At 34.8% G+C, this 26,451-nt stretch overlaps 2 pseudogenes; one reads left to right on the top strand and one right to left on the bottom strand.

Annotated features, from left to right (window-relative positions):
* The window catches only part of LOC101136174 (THAP domain-containing protein 3-like), a 167,339-nt pseudogene that overhangs the window by 70,319 nt on the left and 70,569 nt on the right, over positions 1 to 26,451 (top strand).
* LOC129532457 (ferritin light chain-like) lies at positions 9,509 to 11,019 on the bottom strand (annotated as a pseudogene).

Below are 26,451 nucleotides of genomic sequence, written 5' to 3'. Positions count from 1 at the left end.
ATATATATATATGTATGTATGTATTTAGAGACAGAGCCTTGCTCTGTTGCCCAGGCTGGAGTGCATGCAGTAGTGCAAAGATGGCTCACTGCAGCCTGACCTCCTGGACTCAGGTGATCCTCCTGCCTCAACCTTCTGAGTGGCAGGGACTACAGAGGTGTGCCATCATGCCCAGCTAATTTTTAAAATTTTTTATAGAGATGGGGTCTTGTTGTGTTGCCCAGGCTAGTCTTGAACTCCTAGTGTCAAATGATTCTCTTACCTTGGCCTCCTAAAGTGTTGGGATTACAGGTGTAAGCCATAGCACCAAGCTTTAAGTTTTGACAGCAATAAAATTCATTTTTATACTAAAATATAGATGAATAAATAGGTAACTTCTGTTTATAATAAGGTAAACCTCTTGTGTGATTTGAAAAGCTTTGAGAAAAAAGTCAATCATGGAATGGTTCGAGAAAAATATTTAAAAAGATGCAATATATTATAAACTTACATAAATTTGAGTGCCAAAACAAATCATCTTACCTTTATAAATTGATGGAAATGACATTATTTGGGTGGGCTTTAAAGCACTTGAATTTATAAATATTTGGTGAGAATGCTTAATCACATTTATGTTTCCCTTGTTTAAAAGAATGATCACATGCTGGCAAAGGCTAAATATGGTCTGGTTACCTGATTTAGCATACAAATATTTGCCTGGGAGCAAGCTGTGTAACCATGCTTCATTATAGCTGGTAATTGGGTAGCTGGCAAAGGATAGATAACTCTGTGAGAAAAGGAAACACAAAAAGGAGTTCAGGCTGTTTATCCCAATCCCAAGATGCACATTCACAGGAAAATTGTGTACTTTATAACTACACTGGTAAGTTAAGGATTAATTTATTTTAACAAATATTTATTGAGCACCTACTATGTCACTGGGCTAGTTGCTAGAACAACAAAATTGAATAAAAGGCACAGTTGCCCTAAAGAATTGATCTTATAGTTTAGTGACTAGTGTTGAAAACTGATACACAAGCAGCACATTTCATTATAAGATTTTAAGTGCTATGATAAGGATATGTTCAAGATGTTTTTCTGCTGATTAAGAAGTCCCTGAGACAATGCCAGTCCTGAGGCTGAGATACTTTAATACACAAATCACTTTGTGTGATGATGTTTTTCTTTTGTCATCAGAAACTCCTGTAGAATGATTTAAGCTCTATGCCTTTTATATAAAGCTGCTCCTACAACTTGCTTATAAACTTGATTCTGAAAGTACGTATATGTAGTATGCGTCAAATGTAAATACACAATAAGGATTTAGTTATAGTTATTTGTTTTAAAATGTCTTTTCATCTTTTAAATGTTGCAGCAGATCAATTATGAAAGCACTGCTCAGTATTGATATGGCAGGTTACATGGCCTGTGTTTGTTTGACTGCTCCCAGTAAATCACATTCTTACTCAGTTGGCAGTCTGAGAAGGGGAAGCCCAAGGATATCTCTGGTATTTTGACAAGTAGACTTTGCAATACACAGGAGGAACTGCTATTCCTCTGCTGGTGAAGAGAGGACAGCCCAGCTCCTTCTTAAATATGTATTTGTCTGGAGTATGAAAACCAAAGTCTTTTTTCTCTTCCTTGACTAGCCATCTTTCCCTTTCCTAACAAGTTCTCTGGAAGATTGAGAGACAGTCTTCTGCAAGCAATTTTTATTTGCATTTGTTGTAATTAATATAGTTAAAAGATATGCATTCTTTCATATATTTATTGAATTGTGTGTCTTTTGCTCACTTTTATCTTTTGGAGCTTTAATATTTTTCTGTTTGTACAAAATGTAACACTTTTATAACTTGGAGTAGATTTTACATGTCATATTATGTGAATACTCAATGATTTTTTAGTGAATATATCAAGTTGTGCAAAATACTGGAAGTCAGTTTCAGAACATTTTCAGCACCCCATTAAGATCATTAATGTCCACTAACTGTTAATCTTCACCTTGCCATCTGTCCCCCATCTCATCACCATAGAAAACCATTAATCTATTCTGTGTCTACAGATTTGCCTTTTCAGAATATTTTCTATAAATTAGAATCATGAAATATGTGGTGTTTTTTATCTGGCTTCTTGTACTTAGCATGTATCAGTAGTTCATTCTTTTTACCACTGAATAGTAATTCATTGTAATGGTATTCCATTGATATGTCTATCAATTCACCAGTTGATGGGCATTTAAGTTGTTTTCAATTTTTAGCTTAAGAAAAATGCTGCTAAGAACATTCACATGCAAGTCTTTGTGTGGTTATGTAAGATTTAACATTTTTTGACATCATATTGTTGTCATCAGTTTAATATCATTTGAAATCAAAATCAAGTATGTTTTTTTATTTATATGATTATTGTGAAGATAAAATGCAATATATGAAATTGAATTACTCTTTCTTTATCCACTTTTAAAGCTCTCCCTTGAGATTAATTATATGTTAAAATGTAAAAACTTGTTTTTGATTGTTTATATTTTTCTTACTTATAATTTTCATTATTGTACTCTTACTCTGTCTTCTAGGAAATTTTCTATGTTGTCTTTTCTATAAATGTTTCTACTTTTTATACCAAAAATCTTGTCCCTTACTGTCTTATATATCTCACTAATTTATTAACAAGTCAATTTTGTTTTCCTAATAATTTTGCTTTATTTTACATATTTTAATTTTATTTGATCCAGATCCTTTTAATAATTCTACTTTCAGTTCACCCTGCCCTCTCTTTATGGCTCTCAGTTTCTTTTATTTTCCATCTTATTAATCTTTGAAAGTAAATATTGTCTCAGGTTTTAATCTTTTTAAAATTATGTATGCTTTCTGATTTAACACCCTAGCCCATCACTTACTCAGCTACTCAATACCTAAGTTTTCTTGTACATAAAATTTAAAAAAAAATGTACCAAATTGGTTCATAGTCAAGAATAATGACAAATCAGTTTCCTAGTAGATGGATAGATAAATAGAATAAAACCTGGTACCCAAGAAATACACAAAGAAATATAATCTAACTAAATGTTGAGGGAGTCATCCTGAGCTTAAAATAACGAATAGTAAAAGAATGATTTAACATCACCCAGAATTTTAGATCTTACTAAAAAGGAAATTAATTATTTGAATACCTGAAGTATATCTGGGCTACATTAGGCTTCATAAATGTTTTAAGTTATTTAATCTGATTTAATAGTAACATGATTTACCTGAATGCAGTTCTTTCTCTCTTACCAACAGAAGTGAAGTTCAGGGCCAGGCGCGGTGGCTCACGCCTGTAATCCCAGCACTTTGGGAGGCCGAGGTGGGCGGATCACAAGGTCAGGAGATTGAGACCATCCTGGCTAACACAGTGAAACCCCATCTGTACTAAAAATACAAAAAAATTAGCCGGGCTTGGTGGCAGGCGCCTGTAGTCCCAGCTACTCGGGAGGCTGAGGCAGGAGAATGGCGTGAACCCGGGAGGCGGAGCTTGCAGTGAGCAGAGATCATGCCACTGGACTCCAGCCTGGGTGACAGAGTGAGACTCCGTCTCAAAAAAAAAAAAAAAAAAAAAAAGTGAAGTTCAGAAAGATTAGGATTGTAAAGAATTCTGGTTCTTTTGGCTTTGCTTCTGTAACACTATGCACTTCTTTTGGCAGTTTTTATATTGGGCTGTGTAGTTCATTGTACAAGCCCTTAGATAGCATATATAAGTAAGAACTGACTGTGGCCAATGGCTGGGTATATACTTGATCCTTGTTTACTAGCAGAAGCTCTCTGTTACCTCAGATAATGGGCTGATTCATGGAATGCACTGTGCTCTGGGCTCGCTGCTTAGTTGTGGTGTTGGAGGACAGGGGAGCCAGGAAGGGCAGGTCTGACCGAAGGTCCTCCATGGCAGGCACAAACACCAGTGCCAAGTGAGAATCCAGTGGGTGGTCACCAAACACCTAGAGCTTCCTCAGTTCTAAATTATCTGCTCAGGGATGGAGAAGAGCCTAAGCTCCTAATCTAGGAGAGTGGGTGCTCCAGATGCCTTGAGATCTGCTGGGGTGTGGAGCAGAGAGGGTTCCCTTGCTCAAAGATCTCCACACAGGACAGGTTGGGTGACTCAGGCTGTTGCACCAGGCAAGTAGGTGCTCCCAAAGCCTGGAAATTTGCCTGGACCTAGAGAAGAGAGAGTCCCACAATGACAGCAAAAAATTGACAAGCGGAGCCAAATTAAACAAGAGCTTCTGCATAGCAAAAAAAAAAAAAAAAAAAAATCTATCAACATAGTAATAGACAACCTATGGAATAAGATAAAATATTAACAAGCTATGCATCTGACACAGGTCTAATATTCAGAATCTATAAGGAAATTAATCACACAAGCAAAAAACAAATAACCCCATTAAATATCCCCACAAATAACCCATTTGAAAAATGGGCAAGAGGCATGAACAGACACTTCTCAATAGAAGATATACAAGTGAAAACCACAGTGAGATATTATCTCATACCAGTCCAAATGGCCATTATTAAAAAGTTGTAAAACAGCAGAAGCTGAAGCTGGAAAGGCTGCTGAGAAAATGGAATGCTTATATGCTTTTGGGAATGTAAATTAGTTCAGCTACTGTGGAAAGCAGTTTGGAGATTTATCAAAGAACTTAGAACCACCATTCGACCCAGAAATCCCATTACTGGGTATATATACAAAAGAAAACAAATTGTTCTACCAAAAAGACACATTTACTTGCATGTTCATCTTAGTGCTATTCACAATAGCAAAGACGTAAAATCAGCCAAGATGCCCATCTATAGTAGAGTAAATAAAGAAAATGTGGTACATATACACAAAAGGATAGTGCACAGTCAAACAAAAGAATCAAATAATGTCCTTCGCAGCAACATAGACATAGCTGGAGGCCATTATCCTTAGTAGATTAATGGAGGAACAGAAAACCAAATACCACATGTTCTCACTTATAATTGGGAGCTAAACACTGGGTACTAATGGACATAAAGGTGGCAGCAATAGACACTAGGGACTACTAGAGGAGAGAGGTGGGAAGGGGGTAAAGGGGTGAAAAAACTCCTGAGCACTATGCTTAGTACTTGGGTGATGGAGTCATTTAGACCCAAAACCTCTGCATCAGGAAATATATACCTAGGTAACAATCCAGGACATGTACTCCCTGAATCTAAAATAAAAATTGAATAAAAAAGAAAGATTAAGAAATTTTCTGAAACTCACACAGCTATGAGAATTTATGTGTAGAACTGAATTATAACAAATTTGTTATAAATAAAAAGTATGTTCTTTTTACTATACTACATGCACAGTGATTATAATAAATGTTGTTAAAACTTTAATCAGCTCACATAATCTTGGGGTTTTAATTTACTATTTCTTAAATTGTCTCTGGGAGAAAATAGATATTGTGAACTCCATTATGCCCTAAAAATGTGTAGAGCTATCTACATGTCCTTGCCATATGCTATTTCATGGATGCCATCCCAAAGCCTTTCTACTGCAAGCTCCACTGACTCATTCATTGCCTGAGAACTTTGTCTCAAAGGTCCTTACACAATTTAAAATTCCAAGGAATTAACTTCTTTGGGAGCATCCTTCAACTACTGAAGTTCTTGTGCTTCAGTGTGAAAACAGTGAAGGGTGCTCTTTAAAATCTCTCGAGATCCCTGGGTGCTTGAGCCCTAGATAAACACAGTAATAAATTATTCATAAACACTAATTAACATTCCATTTTATTGGCATTTTATCCTTCTTTGTTGCACTTTTCCTCTGCTCCATCGGTGCTTCCTGGGATCAGATCCTCTCCCAAAAAAACTATGTGTATTCAAGTCCATGTCTCAACATCAGCTTCTGAGGGAATGCAACTTAAAACAAAGGGATCCATTGTGAAAATATAAATTGTTTCAAAATTTATGCAATTTATATCAATTCCTGGATGATGTATGAAGGATTATTAAGGTAATTTAATTATCTTTGATATGTAATATTTTATATCTGCATTGAATTAAGAATTGATTTGTGAGAAGAAAAATGACAGTATTTCCTTGTCGTTGTTTTTGATTTCATTTTCTTTTAATTGGACCATATGCAGCCATATAAAACTAATTATTCTTTCAATTATTCAAGCATTTAATTTCTAGTAACCAAATATGTAAATAATTAGGTATAGTTTTCAGTATACTGAATATTTCACATTAATCTAAATATCTGTTATAATAAATACCTAGTCTATTAATACTCATTCCCTTTGATAAATATCATTAGAAAAAATTTGCTGTAGAACATTATATTTGAATATATTTATTTAACAGTGATGTTAGCATTATTATTATAATTTTATTGCCAGTTATTAAAAGTATGTCCATGTGTTTATACTAAGCATATGTTTTTCTATTATGAATATCTTTCCTTTTCTTATAGAAATGATAAAGAATCCCTTGGATATCAGATCTCATACATTTAAATATGTAAAGATTACAATTTGATTCCAGGAGTTGGAGTTAAACATTTGTCTAATTGTGTTTTTACATATTTTTGGAGAAAATCACTCTGATCATCCTGAGATTGTTAGAAATATAGAGATTATAAGTAGATACGAGACATAAAAACGGAATAAACTAGAACTGCACGCTTTACTGTTTGTTCTTAGAAGTGTTTCATTTCTGCTGCTGTGGTTATCTTTTTCAGAGGTTGCTCAAATTCCATGAGGACTTCTTTTGGATAGCTTACCACAAAGATTACATTCTCTTTGGAGTTCAGATACCATACATCAAAACACTGGAGCTTTTGCAAGTTTTCTCTCAACAGGGGAAATATATCCCCTGCAAACTAAAGGCAAAGTCAAAAGAGCAGTAAACAACTTTCTAACTTTCTTCTCTTGGCTTCCTTAACTAAAAAATATAACTACACTATGCTCTCCTTATAGTATGCTTCATTATTCACACTAAATCAATGACATGAATGTTGTTAAGTATGTAATTACAATAGTCACATTCTTATATTTGCTTGCTTCTTCTTGGTTTATGGCTTGCTTAAATATAAGCAAGAAATAATCTTGTTTTTGAAACAAATATTTTCTAAGTTCAATTATTGCATATTTCAAACTAGACAAATATCAGCCTTTCTGGAATAATATAATGGAAGGATATAAACAAAAGCAAATCACATGTTTACTTTAGCTAATTGTTCTGTATCCTGTTATGTTATATTTTACCTTCTCTTGAAAATAGGGAACATTCAAGTTCTAGAATTGATTTATAACCATGAATGATTATAACAAGTGACTGTCCTCCCCTTGAGTTTTATTGCACATACCCAGTTTGAAAGACTTACAGTGATGTTTCCCTGTATAACTGTATTTTATCAAGTTCTTTTATTTCTAGTTATGATCTTGGTTTTTTATCTAATTTTTAATTTTGTTATATAAATTTATAACTCATATTTCCATAATAAGCATGCCTGCTTATTTCCCAATGTCCTTTATCCTGTTAATTGCTTTTAATCTTAAATTCCACCTTGTCTTATATTAATACCTCTATACTTGCTTGCCTTTTGTTTGCATACACCTGTTATCTCTTTGTTCATCTTTTAATTTTAACCTTTAATTCTTACCATGTTTAGGGTGTCTTTATTGTAAAGATCCTTTAGAATTTTTTTTAACCTTAAACTGATTTCTGTGTTTTAATTGAAGAATTTAATCCACTAACATTATATGTAATTAATGATATACTAAATTTTTATTTTACTTCATATTTATTACTTATTTTATCATTTTCTTTTTTTCACTTCATTCATGTTTGCTTCTGTGTTGAAAGTCTTCTTCATTACTCTTTCTTTTCCTTGGTAGATGGAAATACTGTACATTTCCATTTATTAACACTTATACTCACTTTTCCTGATGTCATAATCAAGCACTATGCCCCAAATGTTTTCCCATGACAGATGCTCAAATTCCCCCAAACACAAATAAGATGGAGCTTTCCAATATTCTAATTTCCAGTACTCTCATTCCCCATTCTCTTTCTTCATTTTGAAGATACCATAGTAATTTATTTCTTCCCTTCCTTTCTTTGCTTTCTCACTCTCATTGTTTTGCTTTTGTGAAGATAGTCTAGCACTAATTCCTCTTAACGATAGATCCCTTCTATTTTAAAAGTTCTTCTTTAGCTTTTCTACTTCTCATTTCTATGCATTTCTTTAGCTTTTCTACTTCTCATTTCTATGCAGTCTATATTTGTCCATAAGCATATCTCACAAGGTTTATTGCTCACTTCTTTCCTCTAGTTATTTCCTCACCTTAAAATCCTCATTATTTTTCATTTGATGTTTGCTTAGAATCTTTTTTCAGATGTTTGTTTCAAGTTTGGAGTATGATGGCAATATATACTCTAGGAATTCTTTCATGGCTTCAAATATTTTTCTTTTTCTCTGGCAGATAAATAATATATTTGGGTTGAAATCTTTCCCTGCCAGTAATATATCAATACTGTTCAACTGTTTTCTAGCTTCCAGTGCTGCAAAAGGAGATGCACTTTGCCAGTCTGAATATATATGTCTGTATGTATATATACATATATATATTTCCTAGGTAAAAATTTTGTTTTCTCTCTAGAAGCTCATGATATTTCCTTTCAACCTAACACATGTTATTATGATTTTCATTATTGTGTATCTAACCTAGAACTTAGGGATATTTTTGATCTACAAACTGACGTATCTTTGATCAATTTTTATTTCTATTATTTGTTTAACTATTGCCTCCCCATTTATTATTATTATTATTATTATTATTATTATACTTTAAGCTTTAGGGTACATGTGCACAACGTGCAGGTTTGTTATGTATGTATACATGTGCCATGTTGGTGTGCTGCACCCATTAACTCGTCATTTAGCATTAGGTATATCTCCTAATGCTATCCCTCCCGCCTCCCCCCACCCCACAACAGGCCCCACTGTGTGATGTTCCCCTTCCTGTGTCCATGTGTTCTCATTGTTCAATTCCCACCTATGAGTGAGAACATGTGGTGTTTGGTTTTTTGTCCTTGTGATAATTTGCTGAGAATGATGGTTTCCAGCTTCATCCATGTCCCTACAAAGGACATGAACTCATCTTTTTTTATGGATGCATAGTATTCCATGGTGCATATGTGCCACATTTTCTTAATCCAGAAAATGTGGCACATATATGCCATTTTTACTAGCACATTTTTTTCATTTGTGCTACTTCTGAAACTTTTATAGTTCATGTTTTAGCGCTCCTGAATCTATACTCCAGTCCAGTCTCTTGATTTTTGTATTATGATTTCTCTATTTTTGCACTGTTTTTCTTTTCTTTTCTTTTCTGCTTCAAAAAACTTTATTTCCACTTGTCCTGAGGATTGGGAGAATGCTCCAGGGTAGTTCAAAAAGCTGCCTAGTGGCTGCAGGGAGGCTTAGGCAGAAGCCCTGTTGCTCTACGAGGGGCCCTTCAGAAGTCGCTGGGCGCAGTAGGCTCCTAGTCGTGCTTGAGAGTGAGCCTTTCGAAGACATATTCACCCGGCCTAGCCTCTGGGCTAGCCAGCCTATGGAGATTGGTCAGGTGGTCACTCATCTTCTTGAGGAGTTTCTCTTCCTTATCTAGGAAGTGACTCTCCAGGGAGCAAGAGAGATGGGATTGTGTGTGAGTAGAACTGAGGGTATGAAGATCCGAAAGGGCCTGATTTAGTTTTTTCTCCAGGCTATGGTGGCTTCCGTCGCGTCCAGGGTTTTATCCGTACTCATCTTGAGCCGGCATCTGGATGTCATGGAAGAGATCGCAGCTGCCATGTTGGCTTTGCATTTTCAGGAGACGCTCTGTGCCCTGGCGCTTCTCCTCGGCCAATTCGCCAAAGTGATCCATGCCTTCCAGAGACACATTATCACGGTGGGAATAGAAGCCCAGACAGAGGTAGATGTAGGAGGCCCGCAGGTGCAAGTTGACCAGGCGGTTGATGGTAGCCTCAACCTCCGTGGAATAATTTTGATGAATCTGGGAGCTCATGGTTGGCAAGAAGGAGCTAACCACAAAAACGGTGTTGGCTGGTCACAGAAGCAGGAGATGGCCAAGAAGATGGTCCCGGAGGTTGCAAGTGGAGAGGAGATCCCAAGGTGGTCAGAGGCTGGAAGAAAGAGAGTCCCTGGATCAGTTCCGTCCAAACACTGTTGAAGCAAGACACAGATCTCTGGGCCCTCTGAATGGGCTGCCAATGTATTTCTTTCTTTTTTGAGACTGAGTCTCGCTCTGTCACCGAGGCTGGAGGGCAGTGACTTCCGCCTCCCGGGTTCAAGCAATTCTTTCTCAGCCTCCCGAGTAGCTGGGATTAGTGGCGCACGCCACCAGGCCCAGTTAATTTTGTATTTTTAATAGAGATGGGGTTTCACCGTGTTTGCCAGGCTGGTCTCAAACTCCTGACCTCAGGTAATCCACCCGCCTCAGCCTCCCGAAGTGCTGGGATTACAAAGGCTTGAGTCACCACACCCGGTCGATATTTCTTACCCTGGATCTTCTGGGTCACTAGTCTGTTTCACCAGTGACTATCCTCTCCTTAAGTTTATCTCTTAAGACTTTATGTGAAAAAAAAAATCACAGGTTTCTCAATCACCAAATATCTTATATGTAGGTGTGTATGTGTGATGTACTTCAATATCTTTAAACTCTTTTGGTAGCCACATTCTTTAGCACTTCTGCTTCTCTGAATGTGTTTTATTATTGTCCTGCCAACTCTTTTTTGATTTGCCTGCTGAGTCCCTTTGAAGAGCTATTACTTTTGTTATTGCTTTCACTTGTTTGTCTTAAGTCTAGTTGTTGGAGGTTAAAACAAGCAAACAAAACAATCCCATAAATAGATTTATGTTGTATAATATAAATAGTCTGTCAGTCATATGATAAAGCACTTGAGGAAAACCTTCAAGTTCTTCAACCTCCTGAACTTACCAAGCCTCCAGAGCAGGAAAGGTCTGGCCACTTATTCTGCTTCCTCTTGACATTTTGGGGGACAATGACAGCAAGCCCACTTATGAGGAAGCTGATATCACCCTTTTCTTGGTGAATCCCCTAATCTCTGCCAAGATTTTCCACAATTCAAATATGCCCTATCCCTTACTCCTTGGTATTGACACTGCTCTCTGTGTTCTCAATACTTGGCCAGTCTCTGGCGAAGAAAGTTCAGTGCCACTTCTCCCTTTCCCTGTATGTTGAAACCCCAACAGAGTTCCTGGCCTCGTTTGAAAAATGTCTGCCTAAAAGATCCACAAGTTGGTCCCATGTGTCTTCAAAACTAACAGTTTAAAGCTTTAGTATTTTTGCCTCGATGCACGTATAATCAGAATAATTTTTATTAACTGGATTCTACTGATAAAGTGATTTTCCATATGTGGTTTTAATGATCATATAGTTTCATATCCTTAGAAAAGAAATTTTAAAGCCACTAATAAAAGATGAATGGATGTGGAAAAAAGGGTCTGTTAATGGGTGAATGGATAAAGAAAATATGGTATATATACACAATAGAATCTTGTTCAGCCTTTTAAAAAAGGGAAATCTTGGCCAGGCACAGTGGCTCACATCTGAAATCTCACCACTTTGGGAGGCTGAGGCAGACAGATCTCTTGAGCCCAGGACTTCAAGATCAACCTGGGTAAGGTGGTGAAACCCTGTCTCTACAAAACAGTACAAAAACTAGCCAGGCATGAAGGTATGGACCTGTAGTCCCAGCTACTGGGGATTGGGGGTTGGGGCTCAAGTGGGAAGTTTGCTTAAGCACAGGAGGTCAAGGCTGCAGTGAGCTGAGATCATGTCATTGCACTCCAGACTGGGAAACAGAGAGACAGAAACCCTGTCAAAAAAAAAAAAAAAAAAAAAAAAAGGAAATCTTTCTGCCATTTGCAAGCAACAACATTAATGAACCTGGAGAACATTATACCAAGTGAAATAAGACAGACACAGAATGACAAATATTGTATTGAACTTTTTGTATGTAGAATCTAAAAATTCAAACTCATCAAAGCAGAGAGAATGGTGGGTCATGGTGGAATGGGGCAATATTGGTCAGAAGGTACAAACTCTCAGTTATGAGTAAGTTCTACTGTATTGTTTAATTGTAATTTGATAATAGAGCATATTTTAAGAGTTCTCACCGGCTGGGCATGGTGGCTCACACCTGTAATCCCAGCATTTTGGGAGGCTGAGACAGGCAGATCACTTGAGGTCAGGAGTTCAAGACCAGCCTGGCCAACATGGTGAAACCCCATCTCTACTAAAAATACAAAAAATTAGCCGGGCCTGGTGATGCACACCTTTAGTCCCAGCTACTCAGGAGGCTGAGGCAGGAGAATCACTTGAACCTGGGAGGCAGAGTTTGCAGTGACCCAAGATGGCACCACTGAACTCCAGCCTGGGCAACAGAGTGAGATTCCAGTAAAAAGAAAAAAAAAAAAAAGAAAAAAAAATTCTCATCATAGGCATAAATACACAAAAAAAGTAACTATGGATATGTTCATTAATACAGTGGTGGTAATCATTATGCAATGTAAACATATATCATCGTGTTGTAGACCTTGAATATATACAATCTTCGTCAGTCAATTTTTTAATCAATAATAAGAAAAAAAATAAGATGGATGCAAAGTACCCATGGTCAGGGCTGTTACTGCAACTCATAACATGTTCTAATAAGTATTGTAATAAAAGGTTTCAGAAGAACTCCTTAGTAGTTGGTATAAAGTTAAATATATCTACCCAAAAGAAGACGACGTGGCAATGGTAAATAAGAGGTCTTATCAGCACATTATTTGAATTATGAGATAGATCTGATGTAAATAAAGAGTTACAAGCGCTCTCTTTTTTGTCTTACATAGATGAAAGCAACTTAACATTACTTTAAATGCCAACCTGCTCCTGGAGACACATGCTTCCTGAAAACGAGATTACTTAATGAAGTACTTGGCTACTCCATTCATGACAAGTGCATTTGAAAATGTTGAAAAATAGCCGTAGATTACAGACCTCATCACACACATGGCTATTAATGCAATGAGACATGACAGAGCATGAAATGTGCAATATTCATTCACATTGGGAGCTAAGTAGTATCAGTGCATCCATGTGTGAATTAATACAGTATAACACACTCGTGGCCATGTAATGTCACACAGTGATGATGATTGGGCTTGTAAAATGCCTTAATCAAATATTATTTGAAAAGAACAAGTATATGCTGTCACATTGATGACAAGGTTTAAAAGCATCGAGCTAAATACATTATGCTTCACTATAGTCAATAGTCCATTAATCCCATCAATTGTGTAATTATTTTGAATTGCTTTATTTGAACTATATTTCACTTCTGAAGTCTTATATGAATAACAGGACATTGGAAAAGTAAATTAAAGTCAGCAGCATATCTTTATAACTTCATATCCAGAAATGTAAGCACAGTAAAAATATGAATGTGATTATATTCACTTTTATGTATTTAGGGACACAGACGTACTCTACTGGTAATTTTGCCTGTCTGTCCCTCTTATATTTGTCCCTTCTTTTTCTTTAATAGCTATGTCCCCACAATCTGTGTATAAGTGTTTCAGTCATTTCCATATTTAAAATTTACCTTCTTAGATCCTGCATGCCACTCCTTCTGTTCACAGGAAATATTCTCACAGTTTCCATTAACTGTTACCACTTCTATACGTTTACTCCATTATCAACTGACAAAAATCAGCTGCTTTCCTACCACCCCTACTCCCATCTCAAACCCCAATCTTAAGCTATAATTAGTCAATAATTCTCAATTAATTATTATAAAGACCATTTTCAATTCCATGAGTCTTGCTTGATCTTTCTTGTGTTTGACAATTTCTATCACTCCCTTCCTGATTTTCGTTACATTACATTTAATAGGTTCCCTTCAATATCTTTGGTGATTTCCTCTCAGCATTATTCTCTTCCTCTTCATATTCTGAAACTATTCTTATTTCCTAAGATTGTATTCTTGTCCTTTTTATTATTTTTAGATCTTACTCTGCACTCACCTGATAAATTTTTTCACACTCTGAGTTTCCAGTGCTCATAATTCAAGTGTCACCACTAGCTTACACTTTTCTGAGCTGTAATCCCATATATATCTACTGCCTACAATATTCCTCCACTTATAGAATCCTCAAAGTCAACATGGCCCAAATAATCTTCCCATTTATCATCCTGCTTGTTTTCCAATAATCCCTATTTTGTGAATGGTTTCATCATTAGCTCATTTATCTAAACATCATATGTAAAAGTTGTTCTGGCTTCCCATTTTCTCTACCTTCTGAATTATACATGTGTCTCTATTGATTACTTACTAAACAATGGGAATATTATTAGTGGATTTATGCTTGTACTCTTCAATACATGATTTTTTATTAGCTCAGGATGTCATAAATTGGTCCTTCATATTCTCAGAAGTATCTTTGCAGTAGTTTTTCTTTCAATATTTTAATGTATTTTTAAGATTTTGTGAGACTCGGTATATTAAATTAATGTATTGCTCTATTTAAGGACTTTCATATTGCTTTCTTCTATAGTATAGATATATGCTTTGTGTTTAAAACATAAACAGAGACAGAGGTGGAGCAAAATGGCAGAATATAAGGATTCACCAATTGTTCCCACAACAAAGGCACTAATTTAACAACTATCTATATAGAAAAAAAAAACACCTTTCTAAGAACCAAAATCAGATGAACACTCACTCATAGTACTTCGTTTTAACTACATATCACCAAAAGATGCACTGAAGAGGTAGAAAAGACAGTTTTGAATGGCAGGCGATCAAAAGAGTCTCAATACTGTAATCCAGATAATTATCCTGAGTCTTCCCCAAGACTTTTAAGGTGCTACCTACAAGTCTGCAAGGATCACAGCATTACTGGGCTTGGTGTGCCCTATAAAGTAGATACAGTTTAGGTCACAACACCCAAGTCCTTTCAAATATCTGGAAAGCCTTCCTAAGAAGGAAGGCTACAAATAAGCCCAGACAGTGAAGGCTACAATAAGTAGATAACTCTTCAATGCCCAGAAACTGAAGAACATGTGTTACTATCAATGCTATACATGAAAACATGACCTCACCAAATGAGATAAATAAGGCTCCAGGGACCAATCCTGGAAAAATAGACATATATGACCATTCAGATAGAGAATTCAAAATAGCAGTCTTCAGGAAATTCAAAGAAATTCAAGATAACACAGAGGAATTCAGAATTCTATCAGATAAATTTAACAAAGAGATAGAAATAATTAATAAGAATTAATAAATTCTGCAACTGAACAATGCAACTGGCATACTGAAGAATGTACCAGAGTCCTTTGATAGCAGAATTGATCATCAAAAATAAGAATTAGTAAGCTTGAAGACAGGCTATTTGAAAATACAGTCAAAGTAGACAAAATTTTTAAAAAATGACAAATAATGAAGCACACCTATGGGATCTAGAAGATTACCTCAAAAGGGTGAATCTAAGAGTTATTGGCCTTAAAGAAGATATAGATAAAGGGATAGGAGAAAAAAGTTTATTCAAAGGGATGTAACAGAGAACTTCCCAAACCTAGAAAAAGATATCAATAAAATAAGAAGACTATAGAACACCAAAAAGATTCAACTCTAAGAAGATTATCTCAAGGCATTTAATAATCCAACTCCTAATGGTCAAAGATAAAGAAAAGATCCTAAAAGCAGCAAGAGAAAAGAAAGAAATAACATACAATGGAGCTCTAATATGCCTGACAGCTGAAAAATGACAAATAATGAAGCACACCTATGGGATCTAGAAGATTACCTCAAAAGGGTGAATCTAAGAGTTATTGGCCTTAAAGAAGATATAGATAAAGGGATAGGAGAAAAAAGTTTATTCAAAGGGATGTAACAGAGAACTTCCCAAACCTAGAAAAAGATATCAATAAAATAAGAAGACTATAGAACACCAAAAAGATTCAACTCTAAGAAGATTATCTCAAGGCATTTAATAATCCAACTCCTAATGGTCAAAGATAAAGAAAAGATCCTAAAAGCAGCAAGAGAAAAGAAAGAAATAACATACAATGGAGCTCTAATATGCCTGACAGCTGACTTTTCAGTGGAAACCTTACAGGCCTGGAGAGAGTTGCATGACATATTTCAAGTGTTGAAAGAAAGAAAAAAAATAACCTAGAATAGTATATCCAGCAAAAATATCCTTCAAATGTGAAGAAGAAATAAAAACTTTCCCAGACAAACAAAAGCTGAGGGATTTCATCAACACCAGACTTGTCATACAAGAAATGAAGTAAACACTTCAATCAGAAAGAAAAGGATATTGATGAGAGATAAGTAGTCACTTGAAAGTGCAAAACTCACTGGTAACAGTAAGTAGAGAAACACAGAATGTTCTAAAACTGTAACTGTGGTGTGTAAACTACTTTTATCCTAAGTAGAAAGACTAAGTGATTATTATTCAAAATAATAATTACAACAACTTTTCAAGACATAGAACAATAAGATAAGTACAATAAGATATAAATAAGTTAAAAAGAAGGGGTACAAAGTTAAGGCATATAATTTTATTAGTTTCATTTTTTTATTTTTTTATTGTTGTTTACACAGTGTTAAGTTGCTATCAGGTTAAAATAATGGGTTGTAAGATAGTATTTGCAAACCTCATGATAAGTTCAAATCAAAAAACACACCACAGATACACAAAAAATTGGAAAAGCAGGAAACTAAATCATATTACCAGAGAAAATTACCTGAACTAAAAGAAGACAAAGGAAAGAAAGAAAGAAAAAGAAAGAGAGAGAGAAAGAAAGAACCACAAAACTAGCAGAAAACAAATAACAAAATAGAAAGAGTACATCCTTACTTGTTAATAATAACACTGATTATCAATGGATTAAACTCTCCAATCAAAAGACAGAGTAGCTAAATGGATTAATTTAAAAAAGAGACCCATTGATATGCTGCCTATAAGAAAGACACCTCACCTACAAAGATACAAACATAGACTGAAAATAAAGAGATGGAAAGAGATATTCCATGCCAACAGAAACCAAAAAAATAGGCCTGTCTACACTTATATCAGACAAATAGATTACAAGAAAAAACTATAAGAAGAAAGCAAAAAGGTCACTATAGGTTTGGTTTTTTCCAAATATAAGATCATATCATCTGCAAACAAGGGAAATGTGACTTTTTAAATTCCAGTTTGGATGCCCTTTATTTATTTATCTTGTCTGATTACTCTAGCTAGGACTTCCAGTAATATGTTGAATAACAGTGGTACAAACGGGCATCCTTTTTGCGTTTCAGACCTCAGAAGAAAGGCTTTCAGTTTGTCCCCATTTAGTCTGATACTAGTTGAGTGTCTGCCATATATAGCTTTTATTATGTGAAGTATGTCCTTCTATCTATCCCAGTGAAAAAGGGGTTAATTCAACAACAAGATACAGCAATGCTGGAGCACCCAGACATATAAAGGAAATATTATTAGAGCTAAAGAGAGAGAGAGGCCCCAATACAATAATAGTTGGAGGCTGTTTCTTCCAGACAGAAAATCAACAAAGAAATGTTTGTCTTAATCTACACTATAGACCAAATGGATCTAGTAGATATTAATAGAACATGTCATCCAATGGCTGCAGAAATTCAAAGGATTATTAGTGGCTACTCTGAGCAACTATATGCCAATAAATTGGAAAACCTAGAAGAAATGGGCAAGTTCCTAGACACATACAATCTACTAATATTAAAGCAGGAAGAAATCCAAAACCTGAACAGACCAATAACAAGTAATGAGATTGAAGCCATAATAAAATGTCTCACAGAAAAAAATATTTCTGGACCTGATGGCTTCACTGCTGAATTCTACCAAACATTTAAAAAATAATAACAATTCTATTTAAACTATTCCAAAAAAAAAAAAAAAAAAAGAGAGAGAGAGAAGGAGAGAATACTTCCAAATTCCTTCTATGTAGCTAGTATTACCCTGAAACCAAAGCCAGAGAAAGACATCAGAAAAAGAAAACTACAGGCCAATATCTCTGATGACTACTGATGCAAAAATCCTCAACAAACTGAATTCAACAGTATGTTAAAAAGATCATTCATCATGGCCAAATGGATTTATCCCTGTGATGCAAGGATGATTCACCAAATGCAAATCATTCAAAGTGATACATCATATCAATAGAATGAAGGATAAAAATCATATGATTATTTCAATTGATGGTGAACAAGCATTTGAGAAAATTCAACCTCACTTTATGATAAAAATCATCAAAAAACTTGGGATAGAAGGATGTACTTCAACATAATAAAAGCTATATATGACAGACCCTCAGCTAGTATCAGACTGAATGGGGACAAACTGAAAACCTTTCCTCTGAGTTCTGAAACACAACAAGGATGCTCACTCATACCACTGTTATTCAACATATTACTGGAAGTCCTAGAGTAATCAGACAAGATAAATAAATAAAGGACATCCAAATTGTAATGGAAGAAGTCAAATTTCCCTTGTTTGCAGATGATATGATCTTATATTTGGAAAAACCTAAAGACTTCACACCTCAAATTATGAAAACTATTACAAGAAATCGTTGGGGAAAATCTCCAAGACATTGGTCTGGACAAAAATGTATTGAGTAATATCCCACAAGCACAGGCAACCAAAGCAAAAATGGACAAATAGGATCACATCAAGTTAAAAGCTTCTATGCAGCAAAGGAAACAATTAACAAAGTGAAGAGACAACCAGCAGAATGGGAGAAAATATTTTCAGACTACCCATCTGACAAGGGCTTAATAACCAGAATATATAAGGAACTCAACTTGATAGGAAAAAATCTAATAATCCAATCCAAAAAATGGGCAAAAGATTTGAATAGACATTTCTATAAAGAAGACATACAAATGGCAAACAGGCATGTGAAAATGTGCCAACATCATTGATTATCAGAGAAGTACAAATCAAAAATTCAATGAGATATCATCTCATCCCATTTAAAATGGCTTTATCCAAAAGACAGGCAGTAACAAATGCTGACAAGAATATGCAGAAAAGGGAACTCTCACATGCTGTTGGTGGGAATGTAAATTAGTACAATCGCTATGAAGAACAGTTTGGAGGTTCCTCAAAAAACTAGAAATAGAGCTATCATATAATTCAGCAATCCTACTGCTGGGTATATCCCCCAAAAAAAGGAAATCAGAAAATTGAAGAGATTTCTGCACTCCCATATTTGTTGCAGCACTATTCATATTAGTCAAGATTTGGAAGCAGCCTAAGTGTCTATCAACAGATGAATGGATAAACAAAATGTGGCATGGAGTACTATTCAACCTTATAAAAGAATGAGATCCAGTCATTTGCAATAACATGGATGGAACCAGAGGTCATTATGTTAAGTGAAATAAGTCAGGCACAGCAAGACAAACATCACATGTTCTCACTTATTTGTGAGATCTAAAAATCAAAACAATTGAAATCATGGACATAGAGTGTCAAAGGATGATTACAAGAGGCTGGGAATGATAGTGGGAGGCTGTGGGGGAGGAGGGAATAGCTAATGGGTGCTAAAAATTAGAAAGAATGAATAATATCTAGTATTTGATTACATAACAGGGTGACTATAGTCAATAATAACTTAATTGTACATTTTTAAATAACTAAAATAGTTTAATTGGATTATTTTGAACATAGAGGATAAATGCTTGAGGTGTTGAATACCCCATTCTCCATGATGTAATTATTTCACATTGCATGACTGTATCAAACATCTCATATACCCTACGCGCACACACACACACACGCACACACATATACATATATATACACATATATATATACACACACACATATATATATATATATACACATACTATGTACCCATGAAAATTCTAAAAAATAAAATTCTCTGGTTAAATAAAAAATAACATAAAACACAATCAGAAGGTTTGGGTTACGTCAGCTTTGCAGAGTTTATTGTCATTATGGCAAGTTGTATTGAGGAAGAAAATCACCAAAAATATAAAATGGAAAGAAATGTCAATTATAAAAGATTAATTTTCAAACTAAAAGTAATGCAATTATAAGATGGAACTATAATTTATAATTAGTGTTCCTAAAAATTAATGAATCTTCCAAAAAATTAGCATGAGTCAAATGTAAACACAAAGGCTCTCATTTATTGTTTTTTCATAACAATAGAACTTAAAATAATACTATTTTTCTAATGTTATATAACAAATTACTAAAACTTAGCAGTTCAAAAGAATACCCAGTTATTATCACACTTTTTTGTTAGTCAGAAGTGCAAGTGGGCTTACCTGGGTTCTCTTTTCTAAGTGCTATAAGACTGAAATCGAAGTGTCCACTAGGGTGGGCCGTTATCTGGAGGCCTGAGTTCGAAGCTTATATACTTCTAAGCTTATACGTGTCATTGGCAGAAGTCATTTTCTTGTGGTATAGAACTGAGGACTCATTCTGTGGTTAGCTGTCAGCCAGGCTACACCATACCTCTGAAAGGCACCTCCCTTACATCTCACATGGCCTCTTCAATCTTCAAAGTAGCAGTGGCTCATTGAGTCCTTCTCATGCTTTGATTCTCTCTGACTTCTTCTTCTGATACCAGACTGAGAAACTCTTCTATTAAGGGGATTCAAGTTTCACTTCCATTTAGTGACACTAACTGTAAATTTTTATTAACAGGTGCCTCACATTGGCTGAGGCTATTAACAAATGTCTGCTTTTGATAGCGTGGGCCCCTGAGAGCATCTCCTGGGCTGCTAAGAGCAACTCAATCTTCTGGACCTGTAAAATTACATCTTAGCTTCTGGACATTTACATCCAATATGAAAGGCAGGGTGGTCTTTATACATCCTTGGGAATTTGCCAGGCTGTATGCCAGATGTAAATAGGCAGAGCATCAGAAAATTGTCTCATAGTTCTGGGACAACTAAACAGGGCTGGATAAGAGGGAGAACTGTGAGAGGCAGCTATGTTGGCCCTCACCCTCACATAAGATCGTTCAGAGTGTGTGGGCAAAATGGGGAAGTCTACAGGGTAGTGAAGGCAGCTACTGAAAATGGAACAAGTAGGGAGTAAAACTACTGAGCAAGGAAATATGTTTTTTTTTTTTAATTTAAGAAGTGTAATATTATCTGTGTTTTCTGCAATGTGGGAAGAGTTTGAATCTCTGAACCAGTTTGTGGCACTCTTCTAATCAAAAAGTAAGCAGAGTAAGATCTTTGTTATTACCACTGTGGGAAGAAAAATAAGAGGCTCTGCATGAGGGACATAGACAATGAATCTGTAGAATCAATCACATACGGAGAAAAGCCAAGTCTGGATAAAAAGAAATGGGCAGTACATGTTATAGTGGATATAGAGTGAGTGAGTCTCTCTGAAAATGCAAGTAACAAACAGTCTGACTCTATTTTGAGCAAGCAGTTAAGTGGAACTAAGAATTTTCAGTTAAATATAGAAACCAGAATTACTGATATATTTCTTTCCACTTTCCTAGTATGGAATATTATTGAGCTGAAAAAAAGACATCCAAAATATCTTGACAATATAAAATAAAAGATTAAGATTTAATAAATATATTCTTCAAGTTCATCTAGCTAGAAGTATTTAAAAATTATTAAGCTGAAAAAAGAGATCTAGAATATCTTAACAATATAAAATAAAAAATTAATATTTAGTAGGTAGAGATATTCTTCAAGTTTATCTAGCTAAAAGTTTTCAAAAATTCATAGGAGAAAGAAATTGAAGATAGAGCACAAGAATTTTGGTTTTAATCTGTAGTTTTTGTGAGATTTTTGTGTTTAATGAAGTTAACCATAAAATGACAATAGCATGAGTTGGTCATTCTCAGTTTCACTAAAGCACCCATGTATGTCCCAACATAAAACAAAGCTAATGGAGAAAGTCAAAGCCATCCTGGAATGACCCTTATGCATTTATGTCTGATCCATGATCTGGTGTTGAAGGAAGCACTTAAGATCGCTGCAACGTGTGTCCCCTCCCGGTCAGCTAATTTCAGGGGAGACTATTGGGGTAAGTAATAATGTGCTTCATATTTTTGTTTATTTCATTCACCAACAAAGGATATAAACCTCCTATGTCCACACCAGGGTTCAGTAAGAAGAAAGAACCCATACCAGTTATTTGAACAATGAAATTTTAATATGAACAACTATTAACTAGGTACAAAATTCATAATGAGACAACTGAAATATAAGAAGAGAAAAGAAAAGTAGCTACCGTAGGAACAGTTACCAATCTTAGAGATGTGGGAACAAAGAGAAGGGATTCAAATTACTCTTGGTAATTTAAATCAATTTCCTCATTGTTAAAATGAGGTTGTTTGACTAAATTATGCCTAATATTCTATGGCTATTATTCTCTACAATCTGTGCTCTAAAATCCTGTGACTTCATAAATCATGCTCAATTAACCCCTGTGTGATTTTAAAAAAAGGTGAGAGTAGTGTTTATATTTCACTTCTTCTGAAGGGCTGGCATATTAGTAGAATGTCACCTGAACCCCCAAATTATAATAACCCAACCAATATTTAAGGTCATTTTTTGCTCACTTAACAGCCATGAAAATATGTCCCTGGTCATTGAGGGATTCACCTCTACTTACTGACTTAGGGACACAAGTCTTCCCAGCAATGGCTCCCCTATTCCCCCAGTCATTATGCTCATCTGCACCAAGCTGAGAGGGGAAAGCACGTGTAGAATGTATACATTGGAGGTTTTGATGGTTATATGCGAAAGAGGTATTTATAATTTCTACTCACATTCTACTGGATAAAACTCAATCACTGTCAAGCCTAACAGAAACAAAGGAAGAAAACTTTAGCAGAGCTATGCTCCCAATAGAAAAGAAACATGTTTGGTAATCAGTTAACCATCTCTGCTACTGCTAGTTTTATGTAAACATTTTAGAGTGTAAAATTTCTGAGATAAACAGCTTAATTAGCCCTATTGTGTGTGCATGTTTTTCCAAAAGCATATCCAAATTATGATCTTATTTATTGAATTGATTGTTATCCATTTTCCTTTAACAATTTTATTTAGATGTCTATATTTTATTTTAAAATGTAGTACTATACATTAATTTTTGTTTTATTTATGTTCCAAAGTAAAGTGATTTTTGTGCAAGTTACCACATTATATAGAAATACTCTACTTGTGCATTTATTTGTCTCTCCCACTGAAATTTAAGCCATCATGGGCAGGGACTGTATCTTTTTTATCTTTTGCTTCCTTATCATCAAAAGCACACAATAAAACCACCTAACCTATTAAAAAATGACCATCTAGAATGAAGTAAATGTTTTAATTTTCTCAGTTCTACATTTTATTAAGCAGGTTCAAAATTGTTTATGATGTAAAGGTATATATATATTTTTAATGAACAGCACGATGTTAGGAAGTCTCAGAAACAGCCATGGAAGACAGAAAGAGGTGTGAGTGCACTTGTAAGCAATTTGTTCTTTTCCAGACAAAGTCACACCCAGGACCAGAATTAATATAATATTTCCTCTAGGTCTTATACACTACCCTTTATGTGAGGAAGTTTTGACTTTCAGGAGTCACAAATGGCTTCACTAAAACTTTTAAACTTCATCAACAAAGGTGAAGAATCAACATAGGCAGCATGTCTGTTCCGCCCCAAATCAAGAATAATCCAGCCCACAGTTTCTAAGATCTTGCCTTTTCCTGGATTAAGTTAGGGCCAAAAAGGGATCTGGAGTTTCACTCTCAGTGTAGGTGGATTTATCAGCTTCCAGAAATAAGCAGCCAGGAGGCTGTGACCCTTAAAGGGTTAAAAGGAGGTATACACTCTGGATCTCTCCTGACTGTAAAAGAGGGCACCAGGGGTGATATTTTGCATATCTTTTTCCAGCTTAGTATTGTTCTCTACTAGGGAAGTGAAATAAATCTATCTGTGCATTCCGGTTTTTATACTTAACAGAAATTCTTAGGTCCACTTGCTCACTGCAGTTATTACAGGTTGAGGTGGCAAGGGTAGAGTGAGTTTTGTCCAAGAGCTTGGCAACTTTGGGCAGGAAACTACTTTTGTCTCAACTTCTTCATTTGTAAGATGAGAGGTAAGGAAGAAATGATTTCTAAGTTACCTTTCAGTTCTAACTTCTAGTAATTTTATTAGGTTGGCTTTTGCCCTGGAGAGAGAAGACCTAGATTTGACTCTGCGTGATCATGGGTGAGTGATTTAATCTCTCCAAAGCTTAATGTACTCATTAACAAAATGGGGATAATAATACCATTCCTTATAGGTTAGCACACATCTTCAGCTGCAAAAATAGCTGAATAAAATGTAGTTATCATTAAAATATCTGTTACTGGCTATCAATCTCTTAAACTTCCCACAGAGTAATATCTTTTCAAATACCTCATTTATTCAAATCTGAAAATCAATAGAATTGTTATGAGAGTTTATAAAGTATACGCATTGTTATTAATTGTATATTGTTAACCCTTTAAGAGGTCTGACTTAGGAATTATAAATTTAGTCTCATCAATTTCTACTCATCCTGTGTATATGTTACATATAATGGGGGGGGTTGCAATTATTCAATTTAATAGTTTTACTCAAAATAATTAAATAATTTTTTCTTCAATTAAACCAGAGAGAAGAAGTGATGGGAGGTAGAAATGAATTATAGTCATTCATTCACACAGATAAATGTGAAGGTAATAAAACATGTAGTCTTAGACATAGCAAGAGACACTGAAAATAGATGGAATATTCAAATGGGCCTTATAGAATAAGTAGCACTTTCATAGCTATAAATTTTGAAAATACTATAATGGGTCGGGTTGGAGGAAGGTAGGAATGGGAAGAGAATGCCATGACCACAAAAAAGAGTAGAATTAAAGTGCCACACTGATGGAAACCTGAAAGTAATTTTGACTCTGGAAATGTAAGTGTTAAACTTAAGTGAAAGAAATGAAATAAACATTAAATGCAATAAATGCTAAATGAAATCAAGCATGCTCATTAAAAATAAGTGGAATTTTAGGGAAAGTTTTGTAGGGAAAGTAAAAATGAGATTGATAAACCAGTGCACATATGAATGGGCAGGAAAGAAAACATTTATATCAATATTATTTCTTACTTAAAATTAAATATATGTTTAGGAAAGCTTTATCCCCCCAAACACTAAACTCCTAATTTTTGTTTTTCTATTGTTACATTGCAATAAATATTAAACAAACAGACAATTAAAAAGAAATGTTCTGTGTGAATTGAGCTGTTTTTGATACCCAAATGTATCTGATTTCGTTGAAATTACCAGGCACTCTGAAGTTAGATTTCACAGGAAGTTTAGATTCTCCTTTCTTTCTTGAACTCAGTGAAATTCTTCAGCAGTGTAAATCCCTTTGAAGTCAGGTTGATATGCCAATGTTGAATCAAATTTTGTGAACTTCAAAGCTTGCTCTTTTCTAGAGGATATCCTGGTGAGGCTAGATATTGCAAAAAGAAATAAGAATACTACCTGAACATTTTAACTAACCTGGTTTGTAAAATAATACGTAAGACTTCTTATTTCGTGACTATTCATCTTTTTGATATATTTACAATATTTAGTGCTTTATTATTACTATAATATTTCAAAATTTTGATTCATACATATTTTATGCAATAGAAGTCCGATGAACTTACCTTACATGGAAATTTTATTTTATTTTCTTATAAAAAGCAGTTTTGAAAAGAATATAGAATTGTGAACCACAGAAGCTTCATGAAGGTGTCAGCTATGAGTCCTGGGGTAAATGTATTCAAAAAAGGAATTAATAAATGAACATCCCAAGTTTTTACAAGAAGGAAATAATATGATGTATGTCTAAGTGCTTAGTATTCATTTAGAGTTAATTTAAAGCATCTGATTGAATTTTCTTCCTCCTAATCTCCATGAAACATTGAAAATTATCAGAATGATGACTTTTTAAATTAAGATATTTTTATTAATTATTCCAGAGTAAGGAACATATGGGGAATAACATGTATAACTCCTCACTTCCTCTCATATCCCACATACAACCCACAAGGAAATTGTGGGTTGCATGGGAATTAGATGCCATTATATTAGAATGTTATTGTAGAGTCTTCTCCAAACAGTTCGAAAAGTATTACAAAAAATACATAAATTCTTACAATGCCATATATAGGCATGAATTTAATTAAATTACTACATCCATTCTTTATCAAATTGGTACTGAGAGTCAACTATGTACTAGGCACTATTTCCATCAAGAATAAATGAAACACTCCTGTGCTCGTGAAGTTCATGTTCAGAGTTTAGAGAGAGGCAATTAAAAAAAAGAATGAATAAGTAAATTATATAATAGTGGGAAGTAATACAGAAAAAAA

The sequence above is a fragment of the Gorilla gorilla genome, chromosome 1, assembly GCF_029281585.2.
Source record: "Gorilla gorilla gorilla isolate KB3781 chromosome 1, NHGRI_mGorGor1-v2.1_pri, whole genome shotgun sequence".
Lineage (NCBI taxonomy): Eukaryota > Metazoa > Chordata > Mammalia > Primates > Hominidae > Gorilla > Gorilla gorilla.
Note: the sequence above shows the minus strand (reverse complement) of the source record. Positions and strands in the feature narration are given on the sequence as shown.